At 39.8% G+C, this 17745-nt stretch overlaps 1 long non-coding RNA gene and 1 pseudogene across 1 annotated transcript in view; both read left to right on the top strand.

Annotated features, from left to right (window-relative positions):
- Positions 1-17745, top strand: part of LOC149262624 (uncharacterized) — an 80098-nt gene that overhangs the window by 60167 nt on the left and 2186 nt on the right. The gene's annotated exons all lie outside the window — the stretch shown is intronic.
- LOC149262625 (uncharacterized) lies at positions 13354-17064 on the top strand (annotated as a pseudogene).

Raw genomic sequence — 17745 nt, forward strand, 5'->3', positions numbered from 1 at the left:
GTTACCTCATTCGACAACTTGTGATTTCTATGCAAGATAGAAGAAGATGAGTTGAGGGCAAAAGTGTTGAAGGTTAAGGACTCAAACATTCGCTGGAAGGAAAGGAAGTTGGAAAATTCTGGTCCTCAGAAAAGAAAGAAGAGCATAGCTAAGATTCAATGCTATGACTATGGACTTTACAGGATAGATTGTCCTAAAAGGACAATATCAATAGAAAGAAAAGAAACCCATATCACTGAAGGAGTGGAGGAAATTGAAGAAAGGAAGTTGAAGAAAAAAAGGAAGTAAGAGATCTCGACTGAGATAGTCTTCCTCACAAAAGTTCTTGTCATAGCTCCTAAACCTTATAGGATATGGCTATAATAAATAATAAGATGCATCGTGGCATCATGGAAGCATTAGAAACAAGAGCTCGTGACATCACCATAGGAAACATGAAGGATGTATGGTAGTTAATGGATATAGCTCTTGGTGACCTCATTTAAAAATCAAAGGAAGAAGTGATCCAGGACTAAGTCTCGTCATACATTTGTTTAAAAGGGAAACATCTGTTGAATAAGGATATGTGAGATGGAATCCTCATTGGAGGATTCATTGATCCAGAGAGGAAGCAAGTGTTTCATCAGGAACTCCAACTTGTGGAGTTCATGGGATGATGGTATGATGACATGAGAGATGAAGCAGATCAAGCGGTTGAAGATCATTTCAATCTAGGAAGTTGCTGAAAGAAGCCTAGATGACCTAAAGGTAAATAAGGTATGTTTGCTTGTATTTAATATTATAGTCATGTCGTATGATTGCAGGTAACAAGGATCACTACTTCTATTTTGAGAAGCATGATCAAAGAAAAGGAATCTCCTCCTATGAAAGAATGTCGGAAGGCATGAGTCATACTAGATGAAATCAACATAATATGTCCTCATATGAAGTATGAGGTGGTTGACTACGATTGAGGAACTTTGATTGGAAGCCTCTGGGAATGAAGTGTGTGAAAAGATAGGAAGAGATCATGATGATATGCAACGAAGGAAGAAGGTGTTCAACATCCGGAGTCCAAGAAGATTTGACTAGAAGATCTCCGGGAAGGATGTGAAGACTTTGATGGAAGTCGGAAAAAGATAGAGATCCTTGACAATGAATATCTGTGGGAGATGTGTTAATCTGCACGCAGAATGCTGATACTTACAGGAAGATGTCATGGTGAAAGATCATCACAAATGTAGGTCTGATTTGAAGTGTTCATCGATTATTTTTGAACTAACATCTGGTTGGGCTTATGTAGGATTGTCAAAGGGAAGATCTATGAATGACCTCCAAGTAGACCATAAAGAAGGATGTAATGCCCGTCTGAAAAGATGGCATGAAAGCAGAATGACATGAAGAAAAGCCAGATGGAAAATCTGATGGATCACTTTTTGATGAGTTGAAGACATGACTAACTCATGAATAAAGTGATGGATGATCTGTGTCCTATATAGAAGTTCCCAAAGATGAAGGCTCCTTGACGAAAAAGAAATTTATGACATCGAAGGAAGGAGCTCTTCAAGCAACCAGTTGTTTCAGGATCTCCACATAAGAAGTTGCGATAGGTCCTTGATTAAGAGGGAGCCTGAGAAGAAGTTTCTTACTTGGAAGAAACTTGGGAAATTCCTAAGCAGGAAGCTTAGGTACATTCCTTTGTGATAGGAATGAGTACATTCCTTTAATGGAATAAAACCTCCTGGTTTGAAAAGGAGAGATAGACACGTTGTTCTGTTCTTCACCTGGGAAGACAAAATGGAGGATTGTGTAATCATTTGGCATTTGATGCTCTTTGAGGATGAGATAGGGCATCCAACAATAAGAGTAGTCATAGAGGACCTATATTCTTTGTGGGACTAGGGAGTCCAAGAAAAGAATAGCCCTTATGGAGCATATCCTAAGTGAACTCGGGTGGGGTATGTTCCTAGAGAGACAATGATATATATCTCTATAAATCATTGGTCTTGCCAGCATTGTGCTCTGATCTTGTGGAGAGATAGAGCTATTAGTAAAGGCCTTGCTATATAACAATGTTGGTTGATATGATGCTATACAAATGAGTAACAAATCCGAATTATTCTTATGAGAAATTCTTCAGATTGAGAATGACCAAGTACCATTATGAATACCTCCCTAGTTAAGAGGGAGTGTCGAAAAGTGTAACTAGGTTCGGTCTTCATAATGACATGTAATTGTGACTTTTGTAAATAATGTAATAAAACTATCTTTGTAAGCCTTGCTTCATGTGTTTCATGAGCAAGTGATTTTATTTGAGATGGCTCCCATTGAGAGCCTTAAGATTTGTCATTAAGGTCAAAGAATTAATGTCATGTATGAAGAGCTCTTCTTGAGCATATGTAAAATGTATAGGAGTCAATCTAGTGTCTAGAAAGCTCTCCAAAAGACAAGCACAGTCCTCTTGACTTGATGCTGACCTGCAATATGAAGAAAATAACTTATGTCGGTTCACCCAAATGTCACACCTATTCGGATGATCAAGTCGGCTTAATATATGGTGGAATCACTATATAAAGGAGGTTAGGATCCACACATAAAGACAGAGAACAAACTTCACATATCTCTGAATTTTGGAAGAGGGAAAAGAGTCTCGGGTTACCTCTGTTTTGGTGAAGGCTACAAGGATGCGTACTATAGTTTTGTAAGGGAATTCAGATCCCTCTTATCTAGAGATCATAGTAACAATGAATAAGAAGGAGAAACCACTGTTGGAATTTCGGTGGCCTCTTACTGTGATTTCAAAAGACAAGGACAATGGCCTAGTGCAGAAGACAAGGGGAATGCAGTAACACTATCTGGGTGTTGAGGAGAGTCCAATGTTCGTAAGAAGACTATGTTTCGGATCCAATTCTGTTTAGACAAGGGATCCTTGGTGCTGCCACAGGAAGAAGGATCCAATGCTAACAATGATGCTGCGATTCGGACATGATTACAGTACAATGATGGATCTCAGAGCTCTCTCATTACTATCTTGGTGAAGGTCTCCAGTGATGTAGCCTCAACGGTGGAAGAAGAATATGGAAGACAAAACCAGAAGAGGACTCGTGTCTTGATCATGGAGTGGCTAATAGGTTAAGGGTCTTGGTCTTGGCAGTTGCCAATTGGAATCTCTAAAAAGAATTTGTGCAGGTTTTCCTCTCAACGAGTGAAAGGTTTTGGCTATTGATTTGGGGTAGCATCGGATGTGCTCTAGCCACGAAATTTGGTGAAGAGGTTGGGGCACATGAGATCTCCAATACCCAGAAATGATTTGGGCAGATTCTAAACAGTTATGGATATATTAAAATAATTAATATTTTTAATGGAGATCCTAAGTCTAAACTTAGGGAAAATAAAATATTAATGTGTATTAATATGAAACTGTGTTAGAATGGTCCAAAAGACATGGATCAAGCCAGATCTAATCTTAGCCGTTGATTAGGGACTTAATCTCGGCCGTTGATTTGTCAACGAGGAAAGTATAAGAGAAGGCTTGAGGGTCACTTGGAGAACGCACTGAGGGAGACTAGTCAGTTCAATTTTTGGAGCGGGGTTTACTGAGAAATTGAACCAGTGGTCTTGAGAGCAGTCAAGAGGCAGCAAGTACGAAACAAAGAGACGGGAGATCAGAGAAGAGGCAGAAGCAGAGCCAAAGGAAGGCATGCAGAGACAGTAGACACTGCATAGAGCCAGAAGGGCCTGCGTCATCCACGCAAAGGCAACAGAGACTGCGTAGAGCCAGAAGGGCTTGTGTCATCCACACAGAGGCTACAAAAGTGATGCAGAAGGCCAGAGAGACTGCGTAGAGCCTCAGTAGGCTGACGCAGAGGGTTTCAGGCTGACGCATAGGTCAGTAGGACCTACGCTGGGTTTAGAAGAAGTGCTGGAAATTTGTCTATCTGTGGGTAAGCCAGTTTGGCACCCTGTTGTACTAGAAAATTGCTGAATAATAAAATCCTCCCTTGCTGCATTGATTTTCCCACATTGGGTTTTTCCAGGGACATTAGTCCAAAATCTCTGTGTCAATGTGTGCATATGTTTGTTTCCGTATTACGGTGTGATATTTGCAACAGTGTTTATTTTAATGTTTGTTGAAGTAATTTCATGAATAACTTATGATGAAATAAGTAGGAAAAGTAAATCAGTTGCTGCAGTGATAGAATTTTCACATGGTATCAGAGCAAGTAATCAGAGACAGAAAGGGAAAATCAGTTATGGGTCGAGACCATGATGCAGAGGCATCCACCTTAGGGGACTCACACAGATTTTCAGAAGATTGCACAAGAGAGAGAGATTTTGATTTCTCTATGTTGGCTTCCAGGTTGGAAGAAGAAGTGGCGTGCATGACTAGTGTTGCATCATCAGAAGTATGGTATATAGACAGTGGAGCCTCGTGGCATATGACGGGAATCAGGGAGTGTTTCTCAGAATATCGAGAAGAGAAGATGAACTTTCAGATCACCATGGGGAACAAGGCAAAGTGTACTCCAGTAGGAAAGGGTACCATAGTTTTTTAGACAGAATCGGGAGAGCGGTTCCGTGCCACAAATGTGCTGCATGTACCAGGATTGGGGATGAACTTACTTTCCGTGTCACAACTACAAGGCAAGGGCTATGACGTCTACTTCATCAAGGAAAAGGTATACGTCAAACACCCGAGCTGGAAAAAGAAAGTGTAGATCAAGATAAAAAGTAATCGGTTGTACAGATTACAACTAGAATCTCCAATGGCACTAATAGGCAGTCATGGGGACAAAGACTTGAACGAACTATGGCACAGAAGGATGGGTCACTTGCACCATGGAGCTCTGAGAATTCTCAGGAGCACTGTAACAGGAGTTCCGGATCTGAGTACGGAACGAGATAATGTATGTAGGGGATGCGCTATAGGAAAGTATGCCAAGGTAGCATTTCCTAGGAGCAACCACAGGGCCAAGAGTGTACTAGGATTGATACACTCAGATATCTGCGGACCTATGTCCGTCAAAGCTCTTAGCGGTGCAGAGTATTTCCTTACCTTCATTGATGACCACTCGAGGAAAACTTGGATCTATTTTCTGAAAACCAAGGATGAGGTTTTCTGTTGATTTAAGGAGTTCAAGGCTCTAGTGGAGAATCTGACAGGTAAGAAAATAAAAGTCTTGTGCTTACATAATGGTGGAGAGTATGTCGATAAAGACTTCATTGATTATTGCGCTAAGGTGGGCATCAGAAGGGAGTGGACAACTCCCTACAATCCGGAGCAGAATGGGGTGGCAGAAAGGAAAAACAGGACTATTGTAGAAGCAGCTAGGGCCATGCTGTATGATCAGGATATGCCAAAATTCCTATGAGTGGAAGCATGCAACATAGTTGTCTATGTTCATAACAGGGCTCCTCATCGGGCATTGGGCAAGATTACTCCAGAGAAAGTCTTCACTGGGAAGACGCTTGAAGTCAGTCATTTTAGGATATTTGGGAGTTTAGCATATTGTCGCATACCCGAAGAAAAGAGGAGGAAGCTTGATCAGATTGCAGAAAAGGGGTATTTCGTAGGATATAGTGAGAACACTAATGCATACAGAATCTATCTTCCAGGGAGTTGGAAGGTAGTAGTACGATGATATGTAAAGATCATGGAGGACAAAGATTTCTGAAGATTTCGCGAAATGCCTTTCGAGGAGCAGTAGAAAGAGGATCCGTTGGTCATGCCTCTTCAACCAACGAAAGTGAAGAATTCTTCCTCAGATCAGGAAGATTCTCAGGATGAGGAGGAGGAGCGAACAAAAGCACCTACTGGCAGAGGAAGAACCAGCAGGGAACTTCGTCAGATTCTGTGTGATGCAGAGAACTTCATCGGAGAGCCAAGGAACAGTAAAAGAGAGCGAAAACAACCAGACAGGTATCAGGCGTTAGTAGCTCAGGATGGGGAGCCTGCCAGTTTCAAGGAGGCAGCTCAACATCAGGTCTGGCTAGATGCGATGGTGGAGGAGTATAACTCCATAATGGTAAATGATGTCTGGGAGGTGGTGTCAAGGCCTCAAGACAGATTTGTGGTAGGTTCAAGATGGATCTACAAGATCAAATATGCTGCAGACAACAGTGTTGAAAAATACAAGGCCAGGTTTGTGGCTAAGGGGTATGCTCAAAAGGAAGGGATTGACTATGAGGAAACCTTCGCCCCGATAGCTAGGTATACATCTCTTAGGACCGTGATATCTCTTGCAGCCCAGATGGGATGGGAGATCCATTAGATGGATGTCAAGATGACATTTCTGAACGGGGTAATAGAAGAAGAGTTATACATTGAACAACCAGAGGGTTTTGAAACTCATGAGAAGAAGTCTCATGTACGCAGACTAAAGAAAGCCTTGTATGGGCTGAAGCAGGCACCGAGAGCGTGGTATGGTCGAATAGATGGCTACTTGCAGAAGATGGAGTTTGTCAAGAGTGACGCGGATCAGAATCTCTACTATCTTGTCATAGAGAACGAGCCACTTATCTTAGTGGATGATCTCTTCCTGACAGGATCATCCAGACTCATTGAGGACTGCAAGAAGAATATAGTCACAGAGTTCGATATGAAGGATCTGGGACGAATGCACTATTCCCTAGGGTTGGAAGTTTGGCAGCAGAAAGGAGAATTCTTCCTTGGGCAAGGGAGGTATGCTACAGAAATCTTGAAAAGGTTCGGGATGGGAGACTATAGACCTATGGCTATGCCAATGATCTCCAACTGGAAGAAGATTGATGCATTAGAAGGCAAGGATGTCGATCCCACCCTATACCGACAGCTCATAGGGTCCTTGATGTATCTAGTCAATACCATGCAAGATGTTTGCTACACTGTCAACACCCTCAGTTAGTTCATGGTGGAACCAAAGAGGGCTCACTGGGCAGCAGCCAAACACGTTCTCAAGTATTTATAGGGAACAATTGATTATGGGCTCTTATACACCAAGGGGAAGGATATCAGGTTGAGTGGATTTATTGATGCAGATTGGGCAGGAAGTTCAGTGGATCAAAAAAGTACCTCTGGGTACTATTTCAACATTGGATCAGGAATGATTTCCTGGTGTAGTAGGAAACAAAAGTCTGTGGCTCTGAGCTCGTCTGAGGCAGAATATATGGCAGTAAGTGCAGCTTCGTGTGAGGCCATATGGCTTAGAAAACTGCTGGTAAACCTATTCAGAAGAAATTGGAGGCGACCAGAATCATGTGTGATAATCAGAGTTGCATCAAACTCTCAGAGAATCTAGTATTCCATGATAGGTCGAAGCATATTGATATCCGATGTCACTTTGTCAGAGATTGTGTCCAACGAGGAGCTGTACAGTTGAGCTACACTCCTACAGGGGAACAAGTGGCAGATATCCTCACCAAGGCCCTTGGAAAGTCAAAATTTGACTACTTCAGGGAAAAGATGGGGATGGTAAAGAACCCCTTTCAGAAGTAGTGTGTTAGCAGCACAAATGAAGAGGGAGTTGCAGTGCAGATGCAATGTTGGGAGAAAGGACCAACAATAGCACAGATGCAGAGGGAGTTGCAGTGCGGATGCAGTGTTGGGAGAAAGGACCAGCAACAGCATGGATGCAGAGGGAGCTGTCGTACAAATGCAACAGTGGCAGTAGCAGAGTCATGGGTAGCAGTACAGGATGCAGCAGTGCAGAGGATGTTGGGCAAGGAGTCTTAACATTAGCACAGGGACCGATGCCGGATGATCAGGGTGATGCTCAGTGAGGAGTATTACTAGAGCATAGTCTTCGCCTATGTCACAGGGTTCGCCGAACTTGAAGGTTCAGGTTCGAAATTCAGCGAACCTGAAAAAAATTTGAAATTCGTTCAGGTTCGCCGAACCTGAAATTCGAACCTGAATGACGAACCTAAACGAATTCGAACCTAATCGAACCTGAAAATCGGACCTCGAACCTGAAATTCGAACCTGAACGAATTCGAACCTAATCGAACCTGAACGTACTTTAACGCGAATTTCAACGATTTTTTTTGAGGTTCGATGGTTTTTTTTGGCGGTTTTATTTGCCTAGAATATAAATGAACTGTAAAATATAAATACCTTGAAATCTGGTTCTCACAACATCGAGGGGGTGGAGAGCAGCAACAGTGGTGAATCAGCGACTGCCCCTGCCGTTGCATTCTCCCACTGCCATTGCATCCTTCTTCCTCTTTCCTGCTCGTCTATTTGGCGAGCAACCCATTCGAAACAGACATTAATGTTCTGGTGTTAATAAGGAGACAAGCAAATTCGGGTAGGTTATAATATTCAAACGTCCGAAAGTATCCATACTGGCATCATATATTAAATTCAGGGTAACTCTCTGTTCTAGGACTATTCCCAATATTATAGGTGGTTTTTTTAATGTATAAATTTTACATGGGTTTTACTGAAGAAAAAAAAATTACATGGTTTAAAATGCAAATAAACAATATTTAATTATTGTCTGAATTTTATTTGTATGTTTTTATCAAAATTGGTAAATGATATAATTTAAAAAGATGTGAGGATAGAATAGCAGTTGTATAATTTTTTTTTTAAATAATAATAATCTTGTGTTATATTTGTATGTTAAATATGTATTATTGTAAAATGTGTATTAATTTTTAAATATTGTTGGGTTTTATATTTGTTGATGATTTTTCATTCCTTTGGGTGCTATATATTGTTGGTGTTGTATAAGTGTGAATGTTAGTGTTATTGGTATGCATAAGACATTAATGTGGGTTACAAAATGTTAAGGTGAGTTTGTATATGGCATAGGTGTTGAAATGTGTGTATGGACAATGAGATTTGGTGTGCACATCTAGGATTCAATGCATCAAATATTGTAGAAGTAATGTAGGTGTTTGTCAATAGTGCTACATTTTGGACCCAAGTCTCTAGCTCATGCACACAATTGGAGGGTATTGTAATGGTCAAGATGGAAGAGATTGACATGGAGAATGGTCACTTCTTGGTGTTCACGAGGCTATACATCAAAAACTAGTCACTACACTAGCAGTAAGAGTAGTCATTGGGGCATTTGAAGGTAGTGGTCAAAGATGTGAGTTAAGTATAGCACTACCTGAGTCATTAAACTAGGAGTTAAGGTAGTCATGGGAGCATCTAAAGGTAGTATCAAACATGCGAATCAAGTATACACTGCTTGTGCACACATAGGTAGACCAAATCCCACCACCATGTTCTTCTTGAAGCTTATCAAAATTTCAAGGATTATTCCATGACCAATTGGAAAAATCTTTATGCTTGTATTGGAAAAGTGTAAAGTCCATATCTAAACCAAGTGTATATTCATCTGTTTACATTTAACTAGATGTTAGAATGATTACATTATTCATGTATGTTTACTAATAAGAATTTGTATTCATGTGTTTATGGATTGATTTTGAATTTTCTATTATTTTGTCATATATAGTATATATATATATATATATATATATATATATATATATATATATATATATATATATATATATATATATATATTGAAAAATATGTATAGTCGAACCTAATGCCGAACCTCATTCAAACCTGATCGGAAAATTCGAATTCGAATCGAACTTAATTGTTGTCGAACTCGAATTTGAACTCGAACCATGTGACATAGGTCTTCGCTAAGAGGGAGTGTTGATTTGGGGTAGCATCGGATGTGCTTTAGCCACGAAATTTGGTGGAGAGGTTGGGGCACATGAGATCTCCAATACGTAGAAAGGATTTGGGCAGATTCTAAATAGTTCAGGAGATATTAAAATAATTAATATTTTAATGGAGACCCTAAGTCTAAATTTAGGGAAAATAAAATATTAATGTGTATTAATATGAAACTGTGTTAGAATGGTCCAAAAGACATGGATCAAGCCAGATCTAATCTTAGTCGTTGATTAGGGAGTTAATCTCGGCCGTGGATTTGTCAACGAGGAAAGTATAAGAGGAGGTTTGAGGGTCATTGGAGAACACACTAAGGGAGACTAGTCAGTTCAATTTTTGGAGCAGGGTTTGTTGAGAAATTGAACTAGTGGTTTGGACTCTAGAGAGTAGTCAGGAGGTAGCAAGTATGGAACAGAGAGATGGGAGTTTAGAGCAGAGCCAGAAGAGGCAGATGCAGAGCTAGAGGAAGGCACGCAGAGGCAGCAGAGATTGCGCAGAGCCAGAAGGGCCTGCGTCATCCACGCAGAGGCTGCAGAAGTGACACAGAAGGCCAGAGAGGTTGCGCAAAGCCTTAGTAGGCTGACGCAAAGGGTTTCAGGCTGACGCATAGGGTTTTAGTTTGACGCAGAGGTCAGTAGGGCCTACGCTGGGTTCAGAAGAAGTGCTGGAAATTTGTCTATCTGTGGGTAAGCCAGTTTGGTACCCTGTTGTACTAGAAAATTGCTGAATAATAAAATCCTCCCTTGCTGCACCGGTTTTCCCACATTGGGTTTTTCTAAGGACATTAGTCCAAAACAACTGTGTCAATGTGTGCATATGTTTGTTTCTGTATTACGGTGTGCTATCTGCAACAATATTTATTTTAATGTTTGTTGTAGTAATTTCATGAATAACTTATGATGAAATAAGTAGGAAAAGTAAATCAGTTGCTGCAGTGATAGAATATTCACATTGGCCCTGACTCATATCCTACATGCTGTGTCTCTTGTCTATTTATGTTCTTGCATTGGTTAATGTTTGATGAAGAAGAACACTAAGAATCTAACATAAATAAGATCCTAATCTAATCATGTAAAAAGCATTCACAAGCAGTCATCAAAGAAGAGAAATCATCTAATACTAATGCCCTAGATTTCTCAACACCCCCAAATTTGGGTATAGTATCAGGTTCACCATATTCCCACATAGGGCCCAAAAGCCTTGACATTTTGTTTGAAACTTTGAACTTGAATTTGAACCTGCGCACAAAAAAAATTGAAAAAAGTAAAAAATCGCCCATCACATAAAAAGCAAACACAAATGTAATTGTTGATTTTAAATTTTAAATGCCTCTTCTCACTCACTTGAACACACTCAGATTCACGAAACAAGGGTTTGAATTTTTGTTATTTGATTCTTGAAAGTTGAAGTTTTGATTCAATCGAGGTTCTAAACAATGTTTTGATTCAAATTTCTAAGCAAAAATAAGATAAAAACATGCTAATGGAATTATAGAAAGATTTAAGAAGCAATTTGTGTAACAAAGACTAAGAGAGAAATTAAAATACATACCTGGCAGCAGCAAATCGGCACCTTGAATCTCTCACATTGAGCAGTGGACAAATCTCCAAATCCACACCACAAAACTAGCAAATCTCCTCCTCTTCAACCTTGGCAAACACCTCCTCTCTCCACAGGGACGAATGGCAGCAAAAAGAGTGAGAAATGACTGTCTTTTTTCCCTTTTTCCGCCACTTATTCGCGGCCTGGTCGGCTCAACAACTTTTTGGGTCGACCCCCGAAAAAGTCGAGACTTTTACGATTATATCACGACTTTTTCAGCAGAGAAAAAGTCGGCAAAAAGTCGGCTGATTAAATCGGCCAGCCCAAAAAAATCAGATTTTGGCAATTTGATCCCGATTTTTTCCACACTTTGGTTGTCCTTCACAGTTTTGGATTCTCAAATTCCTTGAGTACCCAAGTCCCCCAATTCATTGAATCCCGAACTCCTGAAATACTTGAATTTCCAAATTCCTAAATTTCTTAGACATCCATATTGAGCAAAACTTCTTTGATTCCTTTTGTCTTGGAGATCAAACTATTCAAAATAAGAAGTCTTGATCAATTTCATAACCATTATTCTCAATGTCATTGTTGGTAGTAATTTCAATTGTCCAAGTTAGATTGCTCCTCCATTGTTTGTATTTAAACATTCCTTTCAGAAGGTTATTAGTTCTAACCTTACAATTCCAAGTTATGTGGCCTTGTATTTACAATGATAGCAGCCAATTTTTCTGTTATAATAGTGGCTTAGATTTTCTTTGTGGATTTTTTTTTCTCTCGTTTTCTGCCTATTTTGTTTCTAACAATCAAAGCATTTCTAAAGCTATTTTCTCATTACTCAGTCTCTTCTCCTTTGCAGTTAGAAGGGATATCAAAGCATCTAGCAATTTTGCAGGCAACTGGCATAACATGAATATTGCATTGCTATAATTCGAAAACACACTGCTTAGCATTATAACATTTGCTTTGCCTTTTTAGACTTTCACATCTATTTCTGCTAACTATTTTATTTTTTTCTAAGTAGTATTGATCTATTAATATGATACAAAAAGTTACAGAGAAACCTGATCTCAGAGGCGTTAAGCATCAGCCATCATCACAAAATGCAACTGTTGGTAATGGACTGCCCCAACAGAGGGGAAACCAGTCCAAGAAACTTTAAAGACTGCCCCTGTTATGGGGGAAACCAGCCATTGAACATCTAGACCTTGGTTTTCCAAAATGAACAAAGAGGAATGCAAATCCTGAACCAAAAAGACAGGGACATAACCAAGTAACAGTATGACATTTCCATCTGGCAGAGAGTTAACCAGAGAATTCATGACACTTGGCGTGGAGACAGAACACATCCAGACCACAAAACCATGAATCATAGAAACATATCCACCTGGAAGCCGGGTACCTTTGCGCGAGACCAAGAAACCACAAAACAGTGAGACGAATCCACCTGGGAGCCGGAAACCTTTGCATGAGGCCACGTGTTAGGCTGGTGGTTCCTCCGGAGTTGGCTCTTCCTCAATCCGGCAGGCAAACTGATACCAATCGTCCTCCTCTTCAGACGCGCCTCGACCTTGAACAATTGGAGCATCCACCGTGCCTACAACATCCATCTGTCGCTTACCAGTGTCTTCAACTTTGTCTTTGCCATGCAGAGCCTTACTGCTTTCTCCTTGCTGCTTGTTGTTGATCCCCTGACTACCTGACTCTGCCTTAATCTGCTTGTTTCCATGACTGGACAGAGTAGCTTGCGTCGCAGACTCTTCCTTGAAAGAAATTGTGATGGTAGCAGTGATTGTAGGCCTATATAGGGAACTGCAGAAGCGAAATTGAGTGCTGTGAGGGCCAGAAAGAGGAGGGAGTGGGAGATCCACAGTGTGGACAACATTGTTCCTCCAACCTCTTCCCCTTCTGGTATTCGGGGAGCTATGCATGGGCAATTCAATAGTTGAGTCCGGGGAGTCAGAGGAGGAGCTGGTAGAAGCTCGCGAGTTGTTAAAACCACCACGCGAACCTCCACGTCTACTGCGCATGCGGTGCCTGAGACGAGCCATGGCTGAATTGACAACGAAAGAATTGGAAGGAAGACGACGTTGAGCGGGAGCGGGGGTGGGCGAACCACAAGAAAGAAGACAATGATAGGAATGCGAAAAATGAAAACCATTACCAAAATCTTGACAAGGGAGAATCAGGCAGCGACTACGTGTAGCAGTTTTGAAAAACGGTTCAGCGGCATGCGGAGAACAAATGCCATGGAGAAGGGGAGGAGAAACAAAACGGTTTGCAGGGGCCATGGTGATGAAGGAGATGAGCTCTTCACATCTTTCGGAGACAATAAATGTCGCCTGCAAGGTGCTTTTAATCCAGTTGCTGTGGGCTCTCAGGACGAAGCACAAAGCCAGATGGCTTCCCAACCCGCCGGCGATCCGTCTTGTCATTTAAATGCCGTTGTTGACACCCGCATCCGGGTTGCTAACTATTTTATTAGTACCTTTGAATCAATGTTTTAAAACTTGGACTTAAGACTCGAAATTGGTCAAGAGTCAATTCAGACTTTGACTTGGGTTCATATTGACTTGAACAATCTGATTTCAATGACTGGGTTTACAAAAAAATCACTTAAATTTTAATGAAAATATATATTTTAAAGATTCCAAAGCATGAAAGTCAAAATATGCAAGGTCTGCCAATGTACATACCATGTAAGGGTGAATATATCAAAATGGAATTGAATGCAATACATATGAGCAACAAAATACATAATTTTCAAGGCTCTAAATGGCCTCAAGAGTCCAAAAAAATTTCAAGCTACTGGCTTACCACATAGTACTTAGTTTTAGTTTTAGGAATTAGGTGGGGTTTAGGAATAAGGTTTTAGGTCTAGGAATTATATTTTTGATATTTTTTAATAAAAAAAGATTGAATTTTCCATGCTAAGTCCACCATGATGGGGTTCAGGATCGATAAGTTGAATCGGTACAGTCATTGGACAACTCAGTTGAGTTGACTCAGACTGCAGACTGGTTTTTAAAACACCGCCTTGGACTATTTGTGTGACTTGACATGTTCACTGCAGCAGTCGTTTCAAAGCTGAATAGTTGGAGTTTCAGAAAGAATTTAGCATTCAATGCTTTTGGCCAAATCCCGTCCTCTTGACAATGGGCCTAGCATAAGGCTCCAAAATGTCGGGTTTCAAAAAACCATTAACTCAGTATTCTGCTATAGTATTCAATTGCTAGAACTGCCAGAACTGCCAGAACAGTATATTGAAAGCATACTGTGCAAGGCTTAAGTTGACGAATCAGAGCATCTTGTTTGATCATCTGCTCGAACAACAGTATCAATTCATGAATATGCAAATGCCTCCAAAGATTCCTTTGGCTCCCATTCATAAAGCTCACCATCTTCCAATAGGTTATCCTATGTTGCCACATCTCTACATGGTTCCTATGACTTGTGGACCATCCAACATTCCTGTGGTAAATTAAGCTTTTTTTCAGTAGAACTTCCCAGATTTTCAAGGGAACACTGGAATAGATAATTTGATGGATGTTCCAATGGACATGCCTTTGGTTTTGCAGTCACCTTCCATAGTCCACTACATTATCAACTATGAGTGACATATCATTGAGCCTAACCTCACTAATGTTAAGTAGTCCTTTTGCCATCAATGCAGTAAATTTATGTGCTATTGGCATGCCCTTGGATGGTAACTTTTCCTCTAATGATGCTCCTGGTCCAAGTGGAATTGGCACATTAGACATGAGTCAAGATGGGGCAACTGGTGGTGTAATTGATTCTTTTAAATCACTCTCTCAGTTGTCAATTACACCTTACTGCATATTTAACCCATGCAAATTTCTTGTTCCTCTGGATTCTGGGAGTTATTCTAGCTCGTCCTTTTTGACACTGGAGACAGAAGTTTACTTTAGGTCCCTGGACAAGATGATATGGATTAGGAGAAAATTTTGGAATTGATCATTGAAGTATCTTGGAAACTTGTTAAAGAAAATCCTTGCTTGATTATGCCCATCATCACCTTGTTGTCTTTTCTAACATACTGGAATTATATTTGTTTCCAAAAATTGGTATTGGTTTACACCTCAATTCAAATAATGCCATCCTTGGGAGTGACTTTGATTTATCCTCTGTCTCATCATTCTTAGCATTCCTTTACCTATTGGACCTAGTCATTTCTGAAACATGATTGTGTTGCTTTGTAAGTGGTAGCAGTAAGGGCCCACTGGATAAAAAATTCTGCAGTAATAAAGTTTGCAATTAATGTAGAGAAACAGATAGTTCATAATCAAACAAATTAATATAATATAATTATTGTTAGTTTTTTCATTTAATATGAGATGACAGAATGTTGTTCATTAACAAAATGGAAAATTTAATAATGCTTTCAAATACTAGACATGTTTCTTACATCTGATCCTTAGTAACATGAAGATGCCTCTTTTTGAATCAATGCTGTTGATGTTACATCTGGATTCTGAACAAAGTAAGGGACTATGTGTTTCATTACTACTTTGATAAGCTTAATGGTAGATTGTATGTCGTCTTTAAGGATTCAATCACGAAACCTTTGTGGATTCCATAAGGGCAGTAGCCATGGTTTTTCTGTTTGTCTCATATGAAAAACTAATGGCTATGCAATCAGCAGTCTTGTTGAAACCTTAAATATGAACCGTGCTTGAAGGTTTGCTATCATTACTCCTATGAATGGCTGCCAGATTGACTTAAAATTGTGGTCCAAATTGAGGAACCAGTTATGCTTGCGTTGAAGTGTTTTATTCTTGTATTCTGTTTTGAGGCAATTCCTAAAGATCTTATGATTGGATAGTATTTAGTATTTACAGATTGATGATGCATATTGTTTTGCAAATGGTGATGAGTTTGTGACCTTTGAAGTATTTTCTGAATGTTGTTCCCAGGTAACTGAGTGATATATGTCTACTAAGATTTATATAGTTATTGTTGCTGTCATCTTGTTCTTGAAATTTAACAGTCAGTAGACCAATCTGTGGTCACATTGGAATATCCCCAATAAATCCTAGAATTCACTTGCTAAGCGTATATTTTATTCGTTATGCTTGGATTAACTAGGACAACCTAGTTCTCTTGCTAAGTTATTGGCGTTGCCAACATATGAGTGTTGAGAAATTATTGCTGCAATGCTAAATTCTAACGTTGCTCATATATACTAATTCTCAAAAAAAACCATCAGAATGTCTCTGCAATCTGTAGAGAATTTTCCTTATGTATGCTTGTTAGTAGTTACTAATGCATCAACTAGTACAGATACATTTTATGTGTTAGTTGAGCTACATGTAAGTATATACTATGCAGTAAAGCTATGCACAAGGTTTTCTAGATTCTAGCGAGTACACAAAGGGTACATTTAGATAATTGTAAGCCATTTCCTAAATATAAGTGCAACGAGAGACCCATTTCCATGGATGTGCCAGTTCTGCAATTTCAAACCATGTAGCATCACAGGGATTGCAAGCAACCAACATTTATGTTATCAGTAGGTGAGCCTGGTACTCAAATTACACAGCAGAGCACACATCTATCCCATGGGTGTCTTGGAGATAGTCATATGGAAAGGGTGATATAGAGAACTACCTTTGTAGCATAGTTATCCTTTTTGGTTGGATTCTTCCTCTGTGAGAGATAAATTTCAGTCAAACTTCTGCAATGTCTATTGCTGAAGCCTCCTCTTACTCAATGTGATTGGGTGCGCTGTTTTGTTCTAGTTAGTAATATAGGTGGTCTCGGTGGGAATGGAATTTAATACACGTGACAGAATTATTGAAGCTGTCAGACAACTTGTTTATGATTCATACTAACGGCCTAGATAGTTACATGCTCATGGTGCAATCAAGGATTCTAATGTTTAGTTACATAGGTTATGCCATGCCATTTATTCTGTTTATGACGATATGTTGCTTCCTACCCTTGGAGTTTGGGAGGATCAAATTCTGACAAGAGGAGCTTCACCCAAAGTGATTAATACTTCATCAATACACAAGCTTAGTGCAGAACGAGCAACCAACAGGAGAGAAAGCAAAGATGACAATGAATTTGACTTGGAAGATTCAACTGAGGGGTAGCTTTATAGTAGCACTGAAAACGTAAGAAGTGAGTTAAATAGTGGACAGACTTAACTTTTATGGCAAGTTTATTTTTTTTTTCTGGCGAGGTAGAGTTCCACCCCTATCCACTCATTTTTTTGAAATTTTAATCATCTTGTCTTCTTAAAATGGGCTAAAACCTCTATGGGAGTAGTTCTAACTTCTATGGTCAGAGTTCCAATCATTCAACTGGAATTATAACTTCCGGCAAAATTCCTAATGGACATTTGGAAAGAAATTCAATGGAAAATTGTTCGAGTTTGTCCACTTATTAGCTAACTCCAAAAACTAAAACCAATTTCAGGCAAAGATGTGAGGTGCGTTTACTTGGGAAAATAGCAGGACAATAGTGCGTTGAGGGAGTTCCCTAGTACAGTCTATTTTCATGTAGAATGTGTCAATTAG

This window comes from Pinus tabuliformis, chromosome 6 (assembly GCF_031772625.1).
Source record: "Pinus tabuliformis cultivar Carrire ecotype Pingquan chromosome 6, CPIR1, whole genome shotgun sequence".
Taxonomy (NCBI): Eukaryota; Viridiplantae; Streptophyta; class Pinopsida; order Pinales; family Pinaceae; genus Pinus; species Pinus tabuliformis.